At 43.0% G+C, this 27,500-nt stretch overlaps 1 long non-coding RNA gene across 2 annotated transcripts in view; it reads left to right on the top strand.

Moving 5' to 3' along the window:
• LOC135097083 (uncharacterized) overlaps positions 1-27,500 on the top strand; it is a 43,223-nt gene that overhangs the window by 8,778 nt on the left and 6,945 nt on the right. Inside the window, exons 2-4 of one of the 2 annotated variants that reach the window (XR_010265369.1) lie at positions 15,161-15,315; positions 15,661-15,927; positions 16,396-16,491. This is a non-coding gene — a long non-coding RNA (uncharacterized LOC135097083). The remainder of the gene's footprint in view (positions 1-15,160; positions 15,316-15,660; positions 15,928-16,395; positions 16,492-27,500) is intronic. The other variant, XR_010265368.1, reaches the window with a different exon arrangement.

Below are 27,500 nucleotides of genomic sequence, written 5' to 3'. Positions count from 1 at the left end.
CCTTTTATTATTTTGTAAAATGTTTTTTAAAAGGAGAAATTGTGAGGCAAGGGCAATTATTGTGATGTATCTGACCTAGGGAGAGGAGGGAGAGGGGAGACTGTGAAGGGAGCGAGGGAGAGGAAGAGAGAGAGTTATGGTGGAGGGGAGAGAATTACTGGTGGGAAGGAGAAGCGAAGGGAGAGAGAGAGTCATGGGTGGGTAGGAAGAGAGATGAGAGGAGAGAGAGAGAGAGAGAGAGAGAGAGAGAGAGAGAGAGAGAGAGAGGAGAGAGAGAGAGAGAGAGAGAGAGAGAGAGAGGAATGAGGGAGGTACAATGACATGGTAGGTAGATTATGAGACAGACAGCCTGAGAAAGTAATAGACAGAGTTGGAAATCGGTAAGTGTATGGTGTGTGCGATGTGGTCGAGGGTGGGAGGGCGCGGGAGGCGGGGGCGGTGGGAGAGAGACTGATAAATATAAATACGAGTAAGTGAATGGGATAAACTGGTGGAAAGATAGATAGAGGAGTCAACAAGTGAATGAAAGACACAGATGCAGATACGAGAAGGTGAATGAAGTAAATCGGTGAATAGATCAATAGATAAGGAGTCAGTAAGTGAAATAGAATAACTGGGTAAGAAGTCTGGATGGAGAAATGAATAGGGAATCAAATGAATAAATGCGTTAATACAAGGAGGTAGGTAACATGGAAGCTTGATAGATTGATTAGCCAATTAGTGAATAAATAGCTAAATACAAAAAGAAGGCAAGGTTAAAAATAATGAAACGTAAGTGATTCGAGTAAACAGACTGATGAATAACTATATTAATAAACAAACATACGTGAATAAACTTTTCTCAGGCAGCGTGGTGGGTGACTAGGTGAAGCTCGGTAGTCAGGCCATTAGAGTCCAGTTGAAAGAGAGCCTCAAAAGAAGACAAAGTAAATTAATGAATAGGGATGAGAGGTGGAGACTGCTAGAGAGTGTTTTACTGAGGGCCTGCCACGTGTAGGCCTGAAGGCTTCTTGCAGCTTCCCTTACGCCCTCAAAACGTGTTCATATACGAGTAGATGCGTAAACAGTTATATATTTGCTTTTAGTAGGATACATATGACATATAAGTAAGAAAACAAATATTTTTAACTAAATTGCGAAAATAATGAAGAACTATGATGATGAAGAAACTTTGTCATTAAAAAAAGGAACAGAATGAATATCAACGGTTTTAAGGTAGTGGATAGTGATGAATAACACACACACACACACACACACACACACAACACACACACACACACACACACACACACACACACACACACACACACACACACACACTTCAAACACATCACAAGAGGTAATAAAAAAGAAAAAAAACTGCAATAATAATAATAACAGTACTGGAGAATATCAGCATAATTTGGATGGAGTGTTGCACGCAGCCTGCATGTTGAAGCGCCCTTGGCCTCTCAGCAGGACTGTTTTCAAAGGCCACGTAGATGATCAGTAGCATTCTCTCATCTCTAACTATTACAAGCTTGAACCCGTTATTTCTTATCCCATCTTGATTACTGACCTTGAGAATTTCGTTTGTTACCTTTATTTACGTCACCAGTACCACAGAAAGATCTCATCAATCTCTTCTTAATTTTTTTTTGTCCTATCCTGACTACTGGTCTTGAGAATTTCGTTTGTTTACCGTTGATACATCGCCACTACCACAGAAAGATCTCATCAATCTCCTCTTAATCTTCTTATCCTATCATGACTACTGACCTTGAGAATTTTGCTTACGTCACCCTTCATGTATTCTCTGTGGCAATGAAAGACCTATCAGATCCCTCTTTAAACAGACGCCTCACTGGAGACAAGTGAAAGCGTAAATTTAACTTGATCAAAATTTAAGCCATTGTTTCTCTCTCTACAATCCTGAAAAAAAGCACTCTTGAAAACATAACATATACGTATATTTCACGAGAACCCCTTAATGCATTAGAGAGAGAGAGAGGAGAGAGAGAGAGAGAGAGAGGAGAGAGAGAGAGAGAGAGAGAGAGAGAGAGAGAGAGAGAGAGAGACAGTAAATTATTGGTGTTTATCATAATTTTTTCCCATCATGTGCATTAGGGTTGCCATCCAGTGAGAGAGAGAGAGAGAGAGGAGAGACGAGAGAGAGAGAGAGAGAGAGAGAGAGAGAGAGAGAGAGAGAGCGCTGATTTCATACCACTCATTGAATACATTATCACCAGTATCTCCCACGTAGGCCTGAAGAGAGAGGGAGAGGGAGAGGGAGAGGAGTGAGAGGGAGGGAGAGTCACGGTCCAGCGGTCCTCACATTGTGTAGCAGATTGTTGCTCCCGCGGGTCATGTCAGCCTGATCTGGTAACACAGATAGCCGCCACCGCCTCCTCCTCCTCCTCCTCCTCCTCCTCCTCCTCCTCCTCTTCCTGAACCTCCTCCTATTTTTTTTTTAGTTTCTTTCTTTGCTTTTTTCTTCTTTTCTTCTTATTTTTGTTGTTCCTGTTCGTCCTCGTTCTTTTTCCTCCACCGCTTTCTATACTTTTTATTGTCATCATCATCATCATCATTATCATCATCATCATCTTCGTCTCGTTGTTGTTGTTGTTGTTGTTGTTGTTGTTGTTGTTGTAGTTTTCTGTTTTCACGTTCAAAATTTCCTCCACTCTTGTATTTTTTTCTCGCCCTCTTCCTCGTCAGTTTCCCTTTCCTCCTCCTCCACCTCGTCCTCCTCTTCCTGTTTTTTTTTTTTTTTTAATACACGTGAAGGGAACAGACGAAAGACGCAAAAACAAGAAAATGAAAAAAAATAAATAAAAATAATAAACACTCCCTCAAAAATAAAAAGGACAAGCTAAAAAAAAAAAAAGAGAAAAGAAAGAATAATTCACCCAGTTTTTGGGGGTGTTGGTAATCTCTTTGAAAATTACATGTTATGATGGCACTGATGATATTGATAGACACCTTGTTTACTGATAAGCAAAACTACACGAGGAAAGCATTGGTGTAATTAAGATTAGTGTGGTTGCGAAAGGATGGGTGTGTGTGTGTGTGTGTGTGTGTGTGTGTGTGTGTGTGTGTGTGAGTGTGTGTGAGTTTTGTGTGTGTGTGTGTGTGTGTGTGTGTGTGTGTGTGTGTGTGTGTGTGTGTGAGTTTTGTGTGTGTGTGTGTGTGTTTTGTGTGTGTGTGTGTGTGTGTGTGTGTGTGTGTGTGTGTGTGTGTGTGTGTGAGTGTCTGAGTGAGTGAGTGAGTGTGCACGCTTGATATCTCGACACACACACACACACACACACACACACACACACACACACACACACACACACACACACACACACTTCCTCACAGGGAGGCGTCAGGCCGTTCGCTATCAGGGCTCTGTCTCTAATTACCAACAGCTGACATGTGGGGTCTCCCAGGGGACCAAGATGGGTCCTCTATGCTTCCTCCTCCTCATTAACGACGCCCTCACTGACACCCCCCCATCGCTGGAAGTATGTGGACGACTGTACCGTGGGCGTCCCAGAATCCACCAAGAACCCGGACTACTCGCCACTGCAAGCAATTCTGGAGCGACTGCAGACGTGGACGGAGGAGAGCAGGATGACCATCAACCACAGCAAAACTGTGGTGATGCATTTCTGTACCTCCTCTGTACCAGTGTCCCCTCCCCGGCTCACAGTGGGCCCTCACCCCCTCCAGGTGGTCCGATATGCCAAGCTTCTCGGAGTCACGGTGGACGACCAGCTGACCTGGAAGCAGCATGTCGCCAGCACCGTGAGATCAGCTACCTACAGGCTGTACATGCTGCGCAGACTCAGGTCGCTGGGGACGCCGACAGATGAGTTAAGGGGGGTGTACCTTATCTTCATCCTCCCCAAACTCATGTACGCCTCCCCAGCGTGGTCCTCCTCCCTCACACACACTCAACAGCTACAGCTAGAGAGTGTGCAGAAAAGGGCGTGCAGGGTCATCCTTGGCCCTGCATACACCACCTATGAAGAAGCCCTGACCACCCTGAGCCTGTCCAGAATATCCACCAGGCACCGAGAGGCTCTGGAGAAGTTTGGGAGGGAACTACTACTGCATCACCCACGTCTCAGAAACATGCTGCCGCCTGACGCGCCTCCCCCGACCCGTGCCACCAGACACCACAACAAGATAACGCCCCTAAAGGCGCCGCGCACGGACCGGTACAGACTCAGTGCGATTCCCACCATGGTGCGAGCCATCAATCAATAGTCTCTTCTAGATTAGACTTACCTTTAGGATTAATGTTAAGTATTTCCCCACCCCCTCTGTACATTTTCACTTTGTTAACTGCCTAAATAATAAACCGTTTATTATTATTATTATTATTATTATTATTATTATTATTATTATTATTATTATTATTATTATTATTATTATTATTACACACACACACACACACACACACACACACACACACACACACACACACACACACACACACACACACACAGATCACTAACAGTTAACAAAGCTTCATTATAACACGAGTGACCACACCGCTCTTTAACACGCCCCGCCCCGCGGGGCGTGTTAAAGAGCGGTGTGGTGTTAAAGAGCTCTTTATCTTTATCCTTTTTCTCTTGCTTCTCCTTTTCTCCTTGTCCATTTTTTTTTTCACTTCTTCCTTCCCAACTCCTTCCCTATTCCTCTTCCTTCTCTATCTTCACCTTCACCACCATCACAATCATCACCCTCACTTCCCTCACCATCCTATCTTCTTCACTCTTCCACTCTCACACTCCCTTACTCTAAAATTCTCCCTTTCCTTCTTTTCTCCACTTATCCTCTTTTTCCTTTCCTTCTTCCTTTCCCTTTCTTATTCCTTTTCTCCCTCCTTCCCTCCCTCGTAGCTGCAGTCCTTCCCTTCTTCCTCTCCCTTTCTTCCCTCACTTTCTCTCCCTCCCGGAAGCGACGTCGTTAGGGAGAAGGTAGGCGAGCAGTGACGTCATCAGGGAGGGAGGGAGAGAGGGGGAGGGGGAAAACGCGCTACAGGGAGGGACGGAGGAGAGAAAATAAGATAGGGAGAGAAGGGAGAGGGAGGGAGGGATGCCACTTGCTGAGATATGGGTGGTGGGAAGGGAGAGGGAAGGGAGTGTTACCAGTAAGGGAGAGGATTAAGTGACTGTTGTTGTTATTGGTCGTATTAAAACTGTCGCTGGAATGTGTAACAGCTCACAAAAATCACCTGCATAGAATATTTACTAACACCGACAAGGGAGGAAAGGCATCAATTAAAGAACCTGTTGTTACTATTACTCGTATTAACATTTCCACTGTGACAGGAGACCGTTAATGAAAATCACTGTGCTGAAGGAGGAACACGGATTAAAACAATATATTTTCCAGTTTCTTTCTAGTATAGTGTTTAAATGTGCATTGTTACGATTATTGCTTGAATTAAAACCCCACTACGCTCTGTGTGAAATCTTTACTTGGCACCCATAAGGAAGAAACGGGATAAAAAATAGTAGGGTTTCCAATTTCGTGACTCCAGTGAAATGTTCAGAGGTGGATGTAGAAGAAAAGTGCCTGGAGTCACTTCGTGAACTGTGTGAAAAAAAAAAAAAAAAATAAGGCGAAAACATTGAGAGACGCGAAACAGGAAAGCTAAAAAAAAAAAAAAAAAAAAAATCCGAATTCCATGCTTGTAGTGATAATATTAGAAGTGGACTTAGAAAAAACAATGTGACTGAGAACTGAAAATTTGTGACAGACAACGATGCAACTCTGATGGTCAAATAAAGTAATTTAGATATAACTCATATATCTGACAATACACGGCAGGAAGAAAGAGAGGAAAAACCCAAGAGAAGTTTCATGGATGCAGTGAAAGAGGACATGCCTGTATTGGGTGTGACTGAGGGAGGCGCAGAAGACCCGAGCACGTTGGAGGAGGAGGCAGCCTACAAAAGTAGTAGTCATTTGGTGCTCAGATAAAAACACTCATTCTCAACTTCGCAAATACTGAAAGGGAAGGAAAAATAAGCCGAAATTGAAAAAAAAAAAAAGTAGGATTATAGTAATTTGGTGCACAGATAAAAACACTCATTTTCAACTTAGAAAATACTGAAAGGGAAAGGAAAAAATAAGACGAAATTGAAAAAAAAAGTAATAGTAATTTGGTGCAGAGATGAAAAACACTCATTCTCAACTTAGCAAATACTGGAAAGAAAGAAAAAAATAAGCCGAAATTGAAAAAAAAGTAGTAGTAATTTGGTGCACAGATAAAAAAAAAAACACTCATTCTCAACTTAGCAAATACTGAAAGAAAGGAAAAAGAAACCACAATTGAATCTTATCAAACACAAATTATTTAAAACGCAAACTAGAGATAACATTTAATAGATATACTTAAAAAAAAAAAAATAATAATTTGTATATTAGTAATACATATGTTGTTCTTCAGGCAAGAAACCCGAAAGAACAGCATGATACAAGGGAAGTGAATGAAATGTATCAGGTATTAGTGTCAGAAAAAAAAAAAAAAAACGAGAATATTAAAGAGAGATATGGAAAGCTCAAAGTATCAGTGTGCATCAATATTCTTGCATCAGGGAACATGAGGAGCTTTTCAGAGCAACATAAAAGGCAGCAGAACGAAAAGGATCAGTTACGAGTGTCAGGAAAAAAAAAAAAAAGTGTTAAGGACTGGGAAGGGAAGATCAAAGTATCGGACAGTCAGTAACAGTGAATATCAGATAAAATAAAGAGTCAATAAGTATCAGGCCATTAGGGAAGGTATCAACACGTTACAGGGAGACGATTATGGTGTGGGAGGGTGTGAGGGAGAGGTGAGGGAGTGAAAGGGTCAATGGCAAGTGTCACAGGGGGGTCAGGAAGGCACGTGGCAAGGAGGGGAGTGGGGGGAGACTTACTACTTATCGTCCTGATGGTTTTATTGACCTCCCCATGACCTCCCCCTGACCTCTCCCTTTGCCTGATCCTCCTAGCCTCCCTGACCTCCCTGACTCAGCTCAATAAACACTTAAGGTCACCCTTCCTCACTCCTTCCCTCCATTCCTCTCCCTTCCTCTTACTCTTCTTTCATTCTTCTCTCTCTTTCACTCTTCTCTCTCTCTTTTCCTTTATTCCGATTCAATTTTCAGTCACATTTCCTTAATTTTTCTCCCTCTTTCATTTCTCTTCCTCCTTCTCTCTCTTTTCTCCCTTTTCTTCCATCTTGTCTCTTTATCAATCTTCTTTCTCTTTTCCTCCCTCTTATTCTTTTATTCTTTCTCTTCCATTTCCTTTCTTTCGCTGTTCACCTCTCTCTCACTCTCATTCCCTCTCTCTCTTCTCTCTTTTTCCTTCCTCTTTCTTGTTTACTTTTAATTTTTTCCTATTTTCTTTCACATTTTTTCATTCTTTTCACTCATTCTAGTTTTCTCTCTCTCTCTCTCTCTCTCTCTCTCTCTCTCTCTCTCTCTCTCTCTCTCTCTCTCTCTCTCTCTCTCTCTCTCTCTCTCTCTCTCTCTCTCTCTCTCTCTCTCTCTCTCTCTCTCTCTCAGTTCTGGTCAAATATATTACAAAGGACGAGGCAATATATCTGGCTACCTTAATAATAATATCACATCAACCAACATAGATTTCATTAAGTCCTTCTTTACTTTGAATCATTAAGAGCAAACCCTTTCTGGAGCAATTCATTATTTCTCGATGGAAGAATTTGCAATGACTTTTCTCAGGCATTTTTTATCATCACGTTATCTAAATCATAATAAATACCTCATATTCATTCTCATTCTCCTCCTCTTCTTCCTCCTCCTCCTCCTCCTCCTCCTCCTCTTTCTCCTACGTCTTCTTATCTTCCTCCTCACCTTCAGCCTCTCCCTTACCCTCTGCTTTCTATTTTCACCCTAACCTAACAGCTCAAATATCTCCCTCACTCCCTCACTCCCCCTCACAAGCTGGTTTCTCCCCTTACCTTCCCCTCGCCGCTTCTGTGACAGCTTTACGTTGTCTTCAGAATTTTTTTTTTTTTTTTTTACATCGCAATCACGTTAAGGGGGAGAGAGGGAGGGGGAGAAAAAATCTGGGGAGGTAATTCCGTTTCCTCGTAAATTCACATCTGTCTCCAACTCACGGAATGAAAAATTGTCTCTTATTTCTCCCCTCTTGTTTTGGAGGGCGTAGGTGGAGCGGGTGGAGAGGAGCGAAGTGGGTGGTGTGTGGAGCAGTAGGTGGAAGGTTGATAACTCCTGCCACTGGTTTGGTGTGTGTTTGTGTGTCGTTGTGTTGGTCTCGCTGAGGGGAGGAATATTTGTTGTTGCGCCTCATTATTTATTACTCGCTAGAGGGAAGTAACCTGAAGGGCGCGCTGTGAATGGTGTACTCAGTGGTCCTCTGTGATAAGTAGGCGCCATTCATCTCACTCTTCCTTTCTCATTTTTTTTTTCTCGTCACTTTTATCACTTTAGTGTGTAGTCTTCACTTTGTCTTGGTTTCAGGTTATGTAAGTTTGTGCTCTCTCTCTGTCTCTCTCTCTCTCTCTCTCTCTCTCTCTCTCTCTCTCTCTCTCTCTCTCTCTCTCTTTTGGCTTCCTTTCTCGTCTTCTTCGACCTCCGTCTCGTCATCTTGGACCTCCTTTCCCTCCTCTTCCTCTTCTCTCTCTCTCATACCCTCATGCACCTCTTCCTTCTTCGTCTTCTCGTCATCCCTTCCTTCCTTGCTTCCTGCCTTGCCCAACACCTCGCCGCCATCCATCACCACGACCACCACATCAAGCGGCAGTGATCAGGTGGAGACTAACCATACTTGCTCCCGCCCTAGTTATAGCGTAAGGGAGCAAATCATTCCTACCTTCCCCTCGACCTATTATACAATACGCACATTCCCCTCGCGCCCTATCGATCCAGGAGAGGTCAAGGCATCGGCACAGGGAAGGACGTTATGCAGGAAAGGAGAGGAGCAGGAAGAAAGCATAAGAAAGTGATACTCGGGGAAGCAGGGGCGTAGGAGTGTTGGGGAGCTGGGGACGGGGAGGGAACGAGGTGGTGATGGAGGGGAAAGATGCGAGAGACAAGTAGGGTGTCCATCGCGTTGTTCTGGGGGGAAATAAGACGTGGGTGTGTGGTGGAAACTCTTGCTTGTGTGTCTGGTCGTTTTTTTTTTTTTTTTTTTTTTGCGGAGTTGGTGTTGGTGGAGTCTTGGCCCTTTGTTTTCCCTTGTTTCTCCAGAAGGGGCATAATGAAACACAAAGGAGGAACAAAGAGCTGCTGATTTGTTGGCTCTTTTGAGATTATTGGTGAAAGTGAAAGAAGAGGAAGAGGAGGAAAAAGACCACCACATATGGAAAATAAATAGAAGTAGATTTGTCGTTTCCTACAGGGATATTTGTGGTGACTGGACCATCTATTATACAGCAACAGAAATATGATATCATACGCAGATGACGTGGAGGAGAAGAACGATGACGAGAACAAAGACGAAGCGTGGGAGGACAAGGAAGACAAGAATGATTCAAAGGAGGGTGATGACAAGCAGAAAGATGAAAATAATGATCATGAGGAGGAGGAGGAGGAGGAGGAGGAGGAGGAAAAAAAAAAGAAGAAGAGGAAAAAATCAAGGCACACACACTGAGTGAGCACTGGCGCCCCGTTATCTACACTTCCACCACACTCCATTAATCCAAACATTATCGTTAAAAAAAAAAAAAAAACGCAACTAAATAAGCGAGATATGTAATTAATTTACAAAAACGTACTCATTATAATATAAATAATCCATTTATTGAAGAAGAAGAAGTGAAGAAAGAAGAAATAAGGATATTGAAAGGCATAGAATGGAAGATAGGAAGAGGAGGAGAAAATAAGATAGAGAAAGGAAAATAAAAAGATAGGAAACGAGGAAGTGGTTCGAGACGGGAAAATAGAAAATAAAGTAATGAGAAAGAACGAGAAACTGAGAAACCTGAACGAATGAGGGGAACAGAATGAACAGAAATAAAGGAATGTAAGATAAACGACAAAAAAAAAAAAGAACGAAAAGGAGAGATCATAAAAAAAGAAAGAATAGGAAACGAAGAGCGATAAAAAACCGAAAAAAAAGGGAAGGTGTTGAAGATAAGAAAGAAAGAAGAGAGAGAGAGAGAGAGAGAGAGAGAGAGAGAGAGAGAGAGAGAGAGAGAGAGAGAGAGAGGAAGTGAAGGAGAGGAGAGATGAAGGGCAACTGGATGGAAAGTAAAGACAAATGTAGAGGAAAGGAAAGAAAAGAGGAAAATGAAGGCAAAGGAAAGAGGAAATGAGAGAAATAGCGGAGGGCATGCTTTACTTCGCCAGCCCAAGTGGAAGCTAATTACTTGTCTGTCTCTCCCCCTTCCTCTCCCTTCTGCCGCACCCTTTCCTCTTCCTTTATTGCCCTCCACATCCACCTCATTTTCTCTCTATCCCTCCCCTTTATTCTTTCCTTCCCTATGTTGTTCCTTCTGCTATATACAGATATTCTCTCTCCCTCTCTCCCACCCTCTCTCTCTCTCTCTCTCTCTCTCTCTCTCTCTCTCTCTCTCTCTCTCTCTCTCTCTCTCTCTCTCTTAATACGATTTAATCTCTCTCTTCAAGAACAGCGACGTGTAATCAATGGTGCATTAGCTTCTCTTAAGCACAACACTCACCATCATTACACTCCGGCAGCGTTCTATCATTAGGTGTTGTCAAGATTGTCTGATGCCTGCAATCTTCCTAATTTTATGGCCACTACATTCTTTCGGCTTCTTAAAGCTGATGTGTTGCTGTATTTATCCTTTTTTTGTTGGTTTTTGTTTTCCCTGTTGTGTGTGTGTGTGTGTGTGTGTGTGTGTGTGTTTACCCATTCATTCTTTATATTGTCTGTGCCGATGTTTCCCTCCTTGTTTTTTCTTGCTCCTCTTTTGTTTGTAGTCCTCTGCATTATAATGTTTATCAATTTGTTCTTCATATTATGTTGTACCAGTGTCTTCCTTCTTTTTTTCTGTACCTTTCGCTTTGTTATATCTTTTTTACGGTGTGTAAGATTATATATTCTTTCTGTGCTTATTTTTTTTTTATTCTTTTTATAATCTGTATTACGGCCACACGTATTTTCATGTTCGGTTTTTTTTTCCCTCCTCTTTCTTTGTTCTCCACACTTATCACTTCTTTGTGTGTTTTATTTTCTTTTGCTTGCTGGTTTAGGAATCATTTCCTATTTATTTCACACTTCACTAAATAAAGAAAGGGAGTTCCATTACTTTCAAGTTAATACTTGTATTTGTCTTCCGCACTCATGAATTATTCTTGCTTTTCCTTCTTTTTTTATTTTATTTTATTTTACTGTGCTTTTTATCACAAAAAAAAAAAAAAAAAAGATTCATATCATTTCTAGTTGATATCAGTGTTGCATTTTTAGAAAGTGTAAGAAGGATCTTTGTTGTTCTTTTTCCTTGAATTTGCAATGCTCCATATTATAAGACAACGCAGGTTAGAACTTTCTTTAGCTTATATTTGCGGCTTTTTCTTTACTTAGCAGCTTTAGGAATAGTAGCTCTCCCTCTTTTCATCGGTGTGATTATTTTGCTCTGCCACGTATTACAAAAAAGAATGCAGGTTTACTTTTCCTGTGGCTTATATCCATTTCTTTCTTCTTTTAGCAGCTTTAGAGATAGCGGGCCATTTTTGTAGTGTTCCTACTTATTAATTTGTTCTGGTATGCTTTTTATTACACAAAGAAAGCAGGGCTAACATTATTATTATTACTGTTGTTGTTGTTGTTGTTTGTTGCTGTTGTTGGTTATTCACGTTCCTTTGCTGGACGGTTTCGCGGGGTGACTGCTGTGAGCTGACAACAACCACAGCAACCACAGTCAACACGCCATTGTTGCTGACGCGGCGTGGCACTCATGCATTACAAATCTGACACGCTCCTCCGCTACTGTGATTCCCGATAACTCGACTGTATTTCACGTCATTTTTCCTTTACAACTGTGCCGCGTCAACGAAACGCTCAATACGGTTCTTTGTCACCGCGGTTCACTATTGTCCCGGTCTCCGTTGACGAGCCTCGGTCACTCATCGTGTTCTACTAAGCGATGCATTTCCGTTTTAAAAGTATGTTCGGTTAAATCAGGTTCGATTGCGGTGTTCTTTCAATGTTGTTCTTTGTCCGATAACATTCCCCAATAAGTTTTTCTGTTCGCTTAGGTTAAATTGTAGTGTTTTCTTAATGTTGTTCCTTGTTCGGTCACGTCCCGCAAAGCATTTTTTTTTCTGTTCACGCAGTTCTCTGTTCACTTGGCTCAGTGTTGATTTCTATTGATGGATTTTTCTTTAATTAGGCTCCATGTTAGTGCTGCTCTCTATTGATGGATCATTGTTAATATAGTCCTCTGTTAATATGGTTCCCTGCTAATATCGTTTTCTGTTGGTGTGGTCTTTGTAAATATAGGTCTGCGTTAACGGAGTTGTCTCTTAGCTCGGATCTCAGTTCTGGCGGTTCTCCGTTAAAGATGCCAGCCCCTAAAAAGTGCAGCCAAAAAAACATTATCCAAACTCATGAGGAGTGTCTTGAAGCTTCCAGCATGGAACAGTTCCGGTCAACGTTCAAAGTCTCTCTTAACGCGGGTCCCTGTCAGTGCGTTTCTCTGTTGCCTTCCTCCCGTCAGCCACAGTCGCCTGCCACGTGAGTCAGCGGCCCCATCACGAGGGGAAACTGAACTATTACTCCCATCCCAGGCGGCCGATTTATGTTTTCCTCATGTGACCTGCTCCCTCCTGCTCCTCCTCATCCCCTCCCCCAGCCTGCATGAGAGAGAGAGAGAGAGAGAGAGAGAGAGAGAGAGAGAGAGAGAGAGAGAGAGAGAGAGAGAGAGAGAGAGATGCATAAACCTACGTATATATGCTCTTTCCTATGAAAAAAAAAGTACACCTATGCATTAACAACTGAAAAAAAAGAGATAAATAATAGAAAAAGTCAAGACGTGCAATTGAGTGAAACACATTGAGCAGAATGCAGTTATCACCATCCCCACCACCACCACCATCACAACCATCACCCTCATCACTATCATGGCGGAGAGGAGGAGGATAATGAAGAAAGTGTTGGTAATGAGGCGGCGCTCCTCACTCAACACCTCCTGTGAAGTCATTACAGCCTCCATAATTACCCAGCTGACAAATCCGCCGCGCCGCACCGCACATTTACAGCCGATCAATATGGAAACACACCCGGAGAAACACCAGGAGAAATACCCTCCCCATTCTTGCAGCAGCGGTACCTTCAGCGCCTACTACAGGAGAGGAGGTGGGGGGGTTCCGATCGTCTCGCGGCGCGCCACATATGCATTGCAGTCTTGCTCGGGTGTTCGCGGGAGCGATTACCACATGCACTTCGGCAAACGAGGCGACCAGTCGTGCCTCCGTCGTTATGAGGAGAGCAGCGGAAAGGGCGTGAGGCTTCCGGTGTGTGTGTGATTAGACGTATTCACAAAGACTTTACCTTCATCTTGCTTTCCTCTCTCCTGTTTCTCCTCCTCGTGTGGTCATCGTAAGCCTTCTCTTCCTTTCAGCACACGTGGTCCTCCTCCTCCTCCTCTTCCTTTCCTCCCTTCTACCTTTAATCCTCCTCTTCCTTCAGTCTCCTCTTCTTCCTCCTCCTCCTCCTCTTCCTTCTTCTTCTCTCCATTCCTGTCCGCCATCACCTCCACCTCCTCCTTCCTCTTTGTTATTGTAATGAGAGTGCTTTGTCAGCTGACTCTGTCTGGATATTCTTCTTCCTTTCAATTTCCTCTTTTCTTTGGGTGAAATTCTGCGAATAGGAAGTAGCGGCACGAAGGTAAACAGGTGCACAGGACTGCAGGAAACAAAACGGAAGGAACACTGAGAAAAAGTGAGACAGGGTAAAATATATACATGGAAAAAGGAGAGGATAGGAGAGGAGGAAATTTAAAATTTATTCCTGTCTGCGTTCTTTCCCCTCATCTTCCTCTCACTCACTTAATTCATCCTCCTTCACTCACCCTGCCTGTACTCCTCCAGCCCTCTCTCAGCCTCACAATGCCTGCCTCTCCACCTTCTCCACCCACTCCACACTCCAGCCTGGCACGGATGCACCGGGTAATCGAAGGCTCCCTGGCAAGGCGACGTGCTTGCATACCTGAGTTTACCTTCACTCTGGGTGAAAACTTGAGAGAGAGAGAGAGAGAGAGAGAGAGAGAGAGAGAGAGAGAGAGAGAGATTTGTGTGTATCATAACAGACTTAGAAGGCAAAACACGCCCTTTGCCCTAACACTGCGCCACTCACTGCTACTTAGAGTAACATCAGCATAAACAGCTTCTCTTTTTGTTACGTTTTTTTTCTGTGTTCCATGATCATCCGTTCGCTCTAAAGGGTTGGTGCTCTGGGTGGACGAAGCGTTTCAATCCCTTTCGTGTGTAGTTCCATTATTTAGTGGCGGTCGTTAATCAAAGGCGCCCGCAGACACCCACACACTATGCCACCGGTCACTGCTCACTCCGGGATCCGAACAGGAGGGCGAGACACGCTGAGTGGAGCTTCATCGGGTTGATTCGGTTTCCAAAGCGAATCCACTAATCTATTGTTACGAATTAAGCCTGTTTATCTATGTTCATGGCCGCGGCGGATTTTTTTATTTATTTATTTTTTTACTATTTATCGGGGATTGCTGCCTAATTCTAATCCGTCAGATTGTGTTTCTGAATTTCGTCACTGAATGTGTTATTGTTATTGTGTTTCTTGAAGATGAGATGAACATTAATTTGCTTCTCTGTTATTATGAGAATGTGTGTGTGTGTGTGTGTGTGTGTGTGTGTGTGTGTGTGTGTGTGTGTGTGTGTGAGCTGAGCAAACAAAAGAAACGCATCATGACGCAGAAGATAAGACTAGACAAACAGACAAGAGAGAGAGAGAGAGAGAGAGAGAGAGAGAGAGAGAGAGAGAGAGAGTGGTGGAGTACAAAGGCGAAGGAATACAACACACGCATGCACGCGCGCGCGCATACACACACACACACACACACACACACACACACACACACACACACACACACACACATTACTCTATTTCAGTGGTTATCAACACGTTGTACACTTCCCAGGACGGTGACCTCAAGACTTAGAAACACTTAACGTAACCTGACGGGGGGAACACCTTCTTTCTCCCGCAGCGCAATGGACCAACACGAATAGCTGGAGCTCGGGGGACAGGCGCGCGAAGGCAGACGGCGACAGATTCGTGACTCAAAATAAAAGCATCGTGACAGCACAAGTGGGAGCGTCCGTCATTCTTCACTGCAAGACCTCAAGTGCGACTGGCGGCCTGGTAAATGACGGAGTGTGTCAGCAAGTTACCTTAAGATCTGAAGTTCCTGTGGGGAAGCGTCGGTACCTTGATGTGACTGAGGTTGTGTTGATCTCTCGCCCGTATTCTTAAACGCTTTTGTTCTTTAATTAAGAGTATTTTTAAGGGATACAGCGATGATTTATAGAATTTTCTTGTGTCTGAGTTTGTTATTAAGACTATTTTCAAAAGCCACGCATATATTCGTCTTGTTCTCGTGGGTCTTTTCCCTTCTGAGATGAATCTACACCCTTAAAAACTACACACCCTTAAAAACTCTAACTTCTCCTAGAACCTATTAAAAGTAAAACACTAAATATTCACCAGATTTTTTTAAGAATACGCTGCTCTGAGGCAAGCACTGAGAAACCAGGAATGTCATGGCCTCCAATACGATGACTGGTGAGGTAAACAAGTTATGTCACTCGTGATGGCGCAGGCGGCGAGTGGAGGCGAGGCTGCCCACCGCATCCATCCTCTGAGTGGCATTAGTGCAGGAGTCCTTGTCTCATCAGCCTCGGCCTCCAAAAACACGGGCTGCTTTAACACTTGTGAATACAAGGCAAAAAACATGGTGACTCGAGCAACTTTTCTGTGAGTTTATTGCACTTCCTGAGGGAGTACTGGCTTAGGATATATATATAATTACCTATTTTGTATTTATCTTTTAGTTATATTTCTATTTTTATTTTATTTTATTTTTATGAGGGAACTATCAATTATCAGTGGAGAATTCGTAGTGATTGTTTAGCATATATTTATGCAGAAATATATGCAGTTTCAAACCACAACATATTACATACATACATCTAAGACAACTAGGTCACAGTGGGTCAATAGTAAAGTCCTTGGATAGAAACTTAAACTGCAAGGCGTTGGAGCACCTTCTAATGGCCTTAACAATGTGCTTACGATACACAACAATAGCTTAGGCAACAGTGATGTGGATGTACTGCACGCCATCAATCCAAGCCCGTTAAGCGAACAATAACACTCGTCTAGACACACACACACACACACACACACACGTGCTAAGACCATGACCGTTTGTGTGCTCTGCAGGTGTCTTGGATCAGGAAGAGGGACTACCAGCTCCTGACGGTGAGTCTGTACACACACTCCAGTGACGACCGCTTCTCCATCAACTACGTGCATTGGGTGAGTGTTTGCTCTTGTGTGTGTGTGTGTGTGTGTGTGTGTGTGTAGAGGGGGTATTTTCTCATGAATGTAAATATTAATGTATAGATTCTCTCTCTCTCTCTCTCTCTCTCTCTCTCTCTCTCTCTCTCTCTCTCTCTCTCTCTCTCTCTCTCTCTATCTCTTTGGCCCTATATTTAGCAGTGGGAATTCCAGGCACTGCAGGTGTTTAGCTGAAAGAAAATGTCACGTTGCGAGAGAGACCAGTGTGTAATGACTCTTGGATTGAAAATATTGAAGTGCAGTTGTGTGCATGACCTAATGAAGGTGACGCCAAGCACACTCAATGATTTAACGGTAAATTTTTTTTTAACAATGAAGATGAATAGATCAAAGTCAATAACATGAACAGTTAATCATTAAGCAATATATTAGCTTCGATTACTAATTAAAAGTTAATAAAAAACTGACATGGAATAAAAATCATAAACCAATATTTCCTAAACTCTTCAGTTCTTCCTTATTTAATGAATTGAAGTAAGATTTAATTAATTTTCATGTTCATTACAAATCAAGCATTTCAACGCTTCACATGCATGCATATTCACAGACAACAATAATGTTAACGAAACACAGATGAAGCACAACACTCATGATTGCAGTCGTCCAATCAGTCCCTAACATCCTCGTCCATATTAAACACGATGACGCCCAAAATATTTGTTTACAATTACACACATGCACGAAATATTGCCATACACTTTCATTAAACCCTGCTGGTCATGATGTCGGGCGGCCACCACTGCCTGACACACACACACACACACACACACACACACACACTCGTTCACCATAACACGCCTACAATTGAATAACAAGACTGAGGATGTATTGTGTGTGGCGGCGCAGGTGTGTGCTGTCTTATCCCAGCGGCGAGCTAGTATTGTGGCGCCATTGTGTTGCCATTGCAGTCAACACTTCACCGATTTTTTGAGGCCACGGCGGCTCGGGATGAGAGTCGCGGTAATACGGCTTGAGGGTGGCGCGGCGAGCGGCGGCACGAGGATTGGCGCCCACTCCTAGCGGGGAGCCTGCACCTGCTGCCTCGTCCACACACACACACACACACACACACACACACAGTATACACTAGGCACTTTATCCCTTCACCATATTCTTGTGCCATCATTTCCGAAATTCGAAAACCCTATACTGAAATAGATTCCCATAAGACGAGTCTGTGGCAGGATTTGTTGCCCATTCACCCACCTGACTAACCCTGCACGGTATCAAGGATGCTTTATATATATATATATATATATATATATATATATATATATATATATATATATATATATATATATATATATATATATATATATATATATATACACACACTTCCAGAAACAGAGAAGCATCCTAAACCATATCATATCATAGGAGGAGGCAGTAGACACCTGCCGAAACGATAATTACTCCCAGTGAGGTCTAAAGCACTGTTCAGGGGGTGCTGTGAACTTATCATTAAACCCAGCTGTGACCTCACTGAACGTTTCCCTTTGTGTCTCACAACACAAGGGGGTAGTCACAGCCTGCCCTCTAAAGACAACTCTCTTCCTCCACACAAAACTACAAGCACCTAATAACACACACACCCTTCACTCCAAAAATTTTAAAATCATGGCGACTCCTACACCAGCCTCGGAGTCCCCATCTGGGGAGGGGACCATAAATGTCCCCAGGTCGGACTGCCTTTCCGTCGACGACCCTAAGTGTCTTGACACCCCCCTCAACTTTTTCTTCATTAACTTCTGCAACATTCGCGGTCTAAGATCTAATTTTCAATCTGTAGAACACCACCTCTCCTCTTCTAAACCTCATCTTCTTTTCCTCACTGAAACTCAGGTGTCTGAGGCAACTGACAGTAGCCCCTTTTCTGTTCCCTCCTACTTTCTCTATCCTCATTTTCGATCCAAAGCTGGATGCTGCGTTTATGTGCGCAATGACTTAACCTGCTCTCGTGCCCACGCTCTTGAATCTTCCGAGTTTTCCACCATCTGGCTACGACTACAGAGTCATTCTCATACTAAATTTATCTGTGCTGTATACCTCTCTCCTAACTCCTCTGACTATAAGAAATTCTTTGACTACTTAACTTCCAAAGTGGAGCACATTCTGACCCTCTTCCCTTTTGCAGAGATCTCCATTCTTGGAGACTTCAATGTTCACCACCAGCTTTGGCTTTCCTCTCCCTTCACTGACCATCCTGGTGAACTAGCCTACAACTTTGCTATCCTCCATGACCTAGAGCAATTGGTGCAACACCCTACTCGTATTCCTGACCGTCTTGGAGATACGCCCAACATTCTTGACCTTTTCCTGACCTCTAATCCTTCTGCTTATGCTGTCACCCTTTCTTCTCCGTTGGGCTCCTCCGATCACAATCTCATATCTTTATCTTGTCCTATCACTCCAATCCCTCCTCAGGATCCCCCTAAGCGAAGGTGCCTCTGGCGTTTTGCCTCTGCTAGTTGGGGGGACCTGAGGCGGTATTTTGCTGATTTTCCTTGGAATGACTACTGCTTCCGTGTCAGAGACCCGTCTTTGTGTGCTGAGCGCATAACAGAGGTGATAGTGTCTGGCATGGAGGCGTACATTCCTCACTCTTTTTCTCGTCCTAAACCTTCTAAACCTTGGTTTAACACAGCTTGTTCTCGTGCTATACATGATAGAGAGGTGGCCCACAAAAGGTACTTAAGCCTTCCTTCACCAGAATCTCATGCACTTTATATTTCTGCCCGGAACCATGCCAAGTCTGTTCTCCAACTAGCCAAAAACTCCTTCATTAACAGAAAATGTCAAAACCTTTCAAGATCTAACTCCCCTCGTGATTTCTGGCATCTAGCCAAAAATATCTCCAATAACTTTGCTTCTTCTTCTTTCCCTCCTCTACTTCAACCAGATGGCACCACTGCTATCACATCTATTTCTAAAGCTGAACTCTTTGCTCAAACCTTTGCTAAAAACTCTACCTTGGACGATTCTGGGCTTGTTCCTCCCTCTCCTCCACCCTCTGACTACTTCATGCCACGTATTAAAATTCTTCGCAATGATGTTTTCCATGCCCTCGCTGGCCTAAACCCTCAGAAGGCTTATGGACCTGATGGGGTCCCTCCTATTGTTCTCCGAAACTGTGCCTCCGTGCTTGCACCTTGCCTAGTCAAACTCTTTCAGCTCTGTCTGTCAACATCTACCTTTCCTTCTTGCTGGAAGTTTGCCTACATTCAACCTGTTCCTAAAAAGGGTGACCGCTCTAATCCCTCAAACTACCGTCCTATTGCTTTAATTTCCTGCTTATCTAAAGTTTTTGAATCTATCCTCAACAGGAAGATTCTTAAACATCTATCACTTCACAACCTTCTATCTGATCGCCAGTATGGGTTCCGTCAAGGCCGCTCGACTGGTGATCTTCTGGCTTTCCTTACGGAGTCTTGGTCATCCTCTTTTAGAGACTTTGGTGAAACTTTTGCTGTTGCCTTGGACATATCAAAAGCCTTTGATAGAGTCTGGCACAAAGCTTTGATTTCCAAACTACCCTCCTACGGTTTCTATCCTTCTCTCTGTAACTTCATCTCAAGTTTCCTTTCTGACCGTTCTATTGCTGCTGTGGTAGACGGTCACTGTTCTTCTCCTAAATCTATTAACAGTGGTGTTCCTCAGGGTTCTGTCCTGTCACCCACTCTCTTCTTATTATTCATTAATGATCTTCTAAAACAAACTTCTTGTCCTATCCACTCCTATGCTGATGATACCACCCTGCACTTTTCCACGTCTTTTCATAGACGTCCAACCCTTCAGGAGGTAAACATATCACGCAGGGAAGCCACAGAACGCCTGACTTCTGATCTTTCTAAAATTTCTGATTGGGGCAGAGCAAACTTGGTATTGTTCAATGCCTCAAAAACTCAATTCCTCCATCTATCAACTCGACACAATCTTCCAGACAACTATCCCCTCTTCTTCAATGACACTCAACTGTCCCCCTCTTCTACACTGAACATCCTCGGTCTGTCCTTTACTTATAATCTGAACTGGAAACTTCACATCTCATCTCTAGCTAAAACAGCTTCCATGAAGTTAGGTGTTCTGAGACGTCTCCGCCAGTTTTTCTCACCCCCGCAGCTGCTAACTCTGTACAAGGGCCTTATCCGTCCATGTATGGAGTATGCTTCACATGTCTGGGGGGGTTCCACTCATACTGCTGTTCTAGACAGGGTGGAATCAAAAGCTTTTCGTCTCATCAACTCCTCTCCTCTAACTGACTGTCTTCAGCCTCTCTCTCACCGCCGCAATGTTGCATCTCTAGCTGTCTTCTACCGCTATTTTCATGCTAACTGCTCTTCTGATCTTGCTAACTGCATGCCTCCCCTCCTTCCGCGGCCTCGCTGCACAAGACTTTCTTCTTTCTCTCACTCCTATTCTGTCCACCTCTCTAACGCAAGAGTTAACCAGTATTCTCAATCATTCATCCCTTTCTCTGGTAAACTCTGGAACTCCTTGCCTGCTTCTGTATTTCCACCTTCCTATGACTTGAATTCCTTCAAGAGGGAGGTTTCAAGACACTTATCCACCAATTTTTGACCACTGCTTTGACCCTTTTAGGGACTGGCATTTCAGTGGGCATTTTTTTTATTAGATTTTTGTTGCCCTTGGCCAGTATCCTTCCTACATAAAAAAAAAAAAAAAAAAAAAAAAATACCTAAGATAGGATCAGCCGAGTGTGAAGGAAGGCAACAGAAAACGAGCTACAAGACCGCTTACGGAGCGAAGACTATGGCATGGTGGCATGAGGTGGTGGTGGTGGTGTTAGGGGGTGTGAAGGAAGCGCACGAACTTCCAGCACCGCGTTATGGCGAACGCAGATGAGGACCCAAGCAAACTAACAGCAGCCATACACTCTCTCTCTCTCTCTCTCTCTCTCTCTCTCTCTCTCTCTCTCTCTCTCTCTCTCTGGTGTAAGCATCTCGTCTCCAGGGCGATGCATTACGAAGGAGGGGGGGAAGGGCGTAAAACAAGACGCGGGCAGGAAGGAACACCGTGCCTGGAGGGCAAGATTTTGATGCGGTTTAAGGCAAATACCCATCACGGCCGGGACGCATCACCATCACCGGAATTTTACTGGTAATTCCCGCCTGGAAAAGGCAGGAAGGGATCGAGAAGGGGGAGGAAGGCAGTATTTAGGACAATGGCGGCGTGGGGAGCTGCGGTAGGCAGGCAGTATTGCTCATTATTGGATAAAAATAATGATTTTTATGTTTGTTTAGGAGAGCTTCGGCAGGATCCCTTTTTTTTCACGCAGGGCCAATTAAGGAAAGCTGGTGCATGATCCTTTTTTCCCGGTGTCGAGCCAATTACGAGCACCTAGGAGTTGGGCGCCAGGTGAGTGCTCATTTCACTAGTCCGGGGATCGCCATGCCGCCAAGACTTATCTTTCCGACTAACTTTCCATTTCAGCATAATTTATTTTCAAAACTTTCGAGGCGACTGGGGAGCTTTGCCAGGCTTTCACTGAGTATAAATATGCGCTGGAAAGCTGGAAAAATGGCTGGTGCACACACACACACACATACACACACACACACACACACACACACACACACACAGACACACACACACACACTTCTACCCATTCATGTGACGACCTGTGGCATGGAAACGCACAACAGTCACACCAAATCCCCACAAAACACATAATGTAAACACAAATAACAAAAAAGACAAGTAAAAAATGCAAACACGGACATCAGAGCTTGGCGCATCAACATTCATCAAAAATAGAAAGAGAAAGAAAAAAAGAGGCGCAGAGTTTTTTATTTTTTTATTCTGCATAAGATATGTTTCAGGGAGGGTCTTATTGAAGGGGCTTTGTAATTTTTTTTGTCATAAGTTGAACTCCTTAGCACGTAATAAATACATAGATAGATCAATAAGTAAATAAATAAGTAAATGAATAAATAAATATCGAAATGAACAAATAAACAAATAAATAAATGCATACCCGAATAAATAAATACACAAATAAATCAATACATAAGTAAATACATAAATACACACATACATAAATAAGCAAACAAATAAATAAATAGATAAATACATAAAATAAACAACCAAATAAATAAATAAACAAATTCAAGCCCCATCAGCAAATAGGTTTTATTCCCGGTATTTCCACAATGGGAGACCAGGCAGGGAGCGAAGAGCGAACGAAGAGCACCAACCCACGCACGCCTCCCGCCAATAACTTCACGCCAACATCTCCAGCGGGCGACCGATGAAATACACGTGGAGCAGCAAACCTCTACACCCACACCTGGCCGCGATAAGAAAGTTTATTGCCTGAAACCTGACCGGAAAAAAGTGGCTCTCGGCAAAATTTTCTGGAATACTTTAAACTAGTGAAGGAAAGGGAGAGGGAAGGAGAAGGGGAGAGGGAGAGAGGGTGAGGGAGAAAGCAGTGGTGGTGGTGGTGGTACTGCTTCTCCTCACATCAAGCCATCCTCCCAAGTTTTGACACGCGCCTCGCTTGCATTAAATAACCGGGATATTACTTGGAATCTTCGTGGCTTCTAAACTCCAAACAAGCATACTGGTGTATGTTTTATGGGTATATTTCTCTAACCTAACCTAACCTAACAGTAAACTGATTTATGAATCACAATTTCTCTAACCTAATCTAACCTAACCTAACCTAACATTACCTAACTAAAATCATTAGTAAACGAATAACTAAACTCGTTCTCTCTCTCTCTCTCGCTTTGATTTAACTCAACGTAACCTAACTTGAATCTGTAATGAATATACGAGACTAAAGGATCTCTCTCTCTCTCTCTCTCTCTCTCTCTCTCTCTCTCTCTCTCTCTCTCTCTCTCTCTCTCTCTCTCTCTCTCTCTCTCCTGCGATCACGGAACACTATCAAACACATTCACGCATTAAACGAGTATTAATACAATCTCCAGGTTTTAGCCGTTCATGTGTACTTTCCAACATTGGATTTTATGAGAATTACAGACACATTATTCTCTTACATAATCTAAATCCAGGTCGTAAGAGGCACGTAACTCTGCTAATGGAAATGTATTTAAGATGCCATTTGAATCCCTAGTATCCATCAGCCCTTCTCTTCCTATGGAGTGGTATGGAGTAGTTGTTGGGTACCCTTCAGGGTGAGTGAGGCGCCCGCTGGTTCCCGCAGCGCCCCATACATCAAATCAAATAGTCATGCAGAGTAATTTCATACACCCATGCACACGCTCTGGTATCAGCTCCAGGTACATGTATTCTCTCTCTCTCTCTCTCTCTCTCTCTCTCTCTCTCTCTCTCTCTCTCTCTCTCTCTCTCTCTCTCTCTCTCTCTCTCATATCAAAATTCCTTTTATTAACCAACCTTTATAAACAAACTGCTTTTAGATTACTGATCGAAAAAATCCTTCCAATTTTCCTTCACGTCGATAAAACTGCCTGGTGCGTGGCCATGGATCTGAAGGAGGCGCAGAAGGATTACCAAGGAACCTCCATATATTCTACCCATGGCTGTTCCTCCTATAAGCTGATCATCCTGATTCCCCAGCCTCGACTTCTGCTGCTTCCACTGTTCTGTCTCCTCCGCGTCTCAGCTGCTCGTGGTTCCTTTGTGAAGGCAATGGCTGACTTTTTCCACCCTTTTTCTCCCTTCCTCTCTGTCTCGTATATCGGGTGACGTTTATGGGCACCTGCTGCGTCCTCTATCGGTTATTTTTTTTTAGGGTTTCCCCTGTAATGCGTCGAGTCTCTGCGTGTTGCATCTCACTCGATGAAATTTGTTCCCTGTGTGATTAGATTTCCGAGTAGAGCGTTTGAGGGAAGCACTCAAGTACAGGTTCAAACACGTTCACAGACACACACACAGACACACACACACACACACACACACACACACACACACACACACACCTAGCAGCAAGTACGGGATGTAACCCGAGGGGTTGTGACCTCGCTGTCCCGGTGCACAGTGGGACCAAATGATAAATTTCTGGCCAAAATAGGAGATTACAGTTTACTAATTTACACTGGTCCAGCGAAAGTTATGAAGTAGCATGTCGGAATACCGTGGTTATTTCCGGCATAAACCATTCCATGATGATTTTACAGAGCATATAATGATGTTCAGGAAAAGAGAAAATCATTATATTTTTGTTATTTTTTTACATGTAACAAACAGGAATCGCTGTAAATAAATGGCTATTATTCTTTTTTTAATGTGATAATACAGATATAAGGAAAAGTATTTAATATTAGGTTTTATAATAGGCTTTTAGTGAAACGCCTGTATGGTAAGATCGGGTCACATCGGATGCCGATACCCAATTAGTTTGGAAGAATATACATAAATAAACATGTCTGTAAAGAAAAGGGCTCCACATACGTCCACCATTAATAAGAGAGAGTTTATCTACAACAGCATTCGAATTTCGCGCGAGAAGGAGACTGGGAGGGAGGGGGGCGCGCGAGTTCTCTCAGGTTTTCTATAACAGCACCACACACACCGCCCAGTGTTTAAACAACCTGATAAAGCCTTCATTAGTTCAAGGTTAGACCTACCATTTCTGTACTTATATTATGAATATATAGAGAACATCCAAGTGTGCATGTAATAATATATAATGCAAATTTTGGTGAAAAAAAAAAAAAGTAGAAGAAACTGTTAAGCCGTCACGCAAATATAACAAAATGAATAAAATCGTTAGCCCTAATAATTAAAAGGAAATCGTGCATATTCAGCAGTAACTTGCTTAATATGACTTTACCACAAACACAGACAGTATAGATGTATTGTTTCTTTAATTTCAGATGGCGGGGATTGCTAGAAGTGTTCCATTAGACAAGTATATATCACGTAGAGACTGCCACTCATTTGAACAAGTTATTTCTAATGTAATATCAGAACATGAGATATTGCATCACCACACACCGACACTGACACCTGCAGCAATTTCAACCTTTAAAAATGACTTCCAGACACGATGGAGAAAGGCAAATTACATCAATGCCAGGTTCCAAAAGAATAATAGTGTTTGGCTCTCAAAGGAATTAAAATTACAGGAAATTGAGGACAGTACACAACATGAGATCTCAAACACCATTGAAGCAGGTCATTCAAAGAGAGGTCGATCATCTGCAGACTTCAAAACCGCTAGTGAAAGAACAAAGCCAAGAAAAAACAGAAGTAAGAAGAAATATTCAGCAGAAGAGCTTGTCTTTGCAGCTCAGATGAAACTTAGGAATTCTGGGAGAAATCATGCTGCGAAGATTTGTAAGGAGCAGCATTAAGTACCCCGACTAGGTAAACAAAAATGATAAAGAAATTGGTGAACAAAACTGAAATTCCTCTGACTCCACACGAGGCACTTTCCATAATGCTCAATACAAACATGAGCAAAAGTACTTACAATTATTAAAGAATCATCCATAAGGAAAGAAACTGTACACTTTATCCATCCTACAAAAGTGTGGTAGAAGCTACAAAGACTTGTTATCCCCCGGGCATTAACATCAGTGATTTTAAAGCAGAAGTCCCTCTCCAAAACTTGCTTGATAAAACTGCCTCAAGTCTACTGCTTTCTCAGAAAATGGTTGTTGACCTAATCAGATCACAGTCAGCACATACCATGCCACTCTCTTTTGAACTCCTCAGTAAATATGGTTTTGATGGCAATGGAAATCATTCTCTCTATGCCATGAAATATGACAATACAAATAGTGATGTGAGTGAAACTAACATGTTTGCAACTTTCCTATGCCCCCTTAAGTTACTTGAGAAAAGAAGCAAGATGACAGTCTGGCAAAACCCTGCCCCATGCTCATCTGTTTATTGCCGGGCCCTTACATTGCAATTCATCAAGGAAACTCCACATCTTATTCCATCTGAACATGAATTCATTAAAAATGAAATACACAACCTGATACCAAGTGAAGGAAGGGGTAATACTGTATACCACAAACTGATTCTGACCATGGCCGATGGAAAAGTATGCCAGGCACTAGCCACCACTGCATCTTCCACTTGTTATTTATGTCAACCTGTCACAAAACCCTTTGGAATGAATAATTTAACTGTAATAAAAGAAAAAGTAACATCAACAGAACATTTAGAATTTGGTATATCTCCTTTGCATTGACTAATGAATACCCTGGAATGTGTTTTGCATATTGGCTGCCGTGTGCAGGTAAAAACATGCTGTGTAAAGGAAGAGCTGCCAAAAAATACTGTAAAGAAAAGAAAAGAATTCAGAGGGAACTAAAAGAAACACTTGGAATTAATGTGGACTTGTCTGCACAAGGTAGTGGCAACACAAATAATGGAAATAGTGCAAGAAGGTTCTCTAGTGAGCCTTCAAAAGCTTCAGCTATTACAAAAGTGGACGAACAACTTATCCATCGATTGTCAGTTATTCTGTTTGCTTTGAATTCTGGTTATGACATCGACACTGAAGCCTACAGGAAGTATGCTGAGGACACAGCACAGCTCTGTGTGACCAACTTTGCCAGCCTCAGTACACAAGATGCTGATGCATGGCTCAAGTGTAATCGAGGCTTTGAACATTCCAATAGGGCAGGCATCTGAGGAGGCCATTGACGCCAAACATAAGGATGTCAGGAATATACGATGCAGCCATACATGCAAAATATCAAGGGCAAGAGTGAATCAAGGGCTCTAAGTGAATTCTTAGGGCACCACGGCAAGCAGCCTCGGCGGGGCTGGCGCACGCTGAGCCGCAGGTGGGATGGAGCCTCCTGCAGCGTTGCGGCGCGAGCCACACACTTCAAATGATAATTCAGTTTGTTTCCAGACATTTTATGAAATCACACTTCTTGCTCAAGAATTGCTGAACATGAAACTGGACCACATTCAGGATGACCCGACTCAGTGTTCACGAGCATGGCTGGGCCTGAAATTGGGTTCAGACCAAGGAAAGAAGCCATTTCCTGCGTCCA

The sequence above is a fragment of the Scylla paramamosain genome, unplaced genomic scaffold, assembly GCF_035594125.1.
Source record: "Scylla paramamosain isolate STU-SP2022 unplaced genomic scaffold, ASM3559412v1 Contig11, whole genome shotgun sequence".
Taxonomy (NCBI): domain Eukaryota; kingdom Metazoa; phylum Arthropoda; class Malacostraca; order Decapoda; family Portunidae; genus Scylla; species Scylla paramamosain.
The sequence above is the reverse complement of the archived record's forward strand: the minus strand, read 5'-3'. Positions and strand labels throughout refer to the sequence as shown.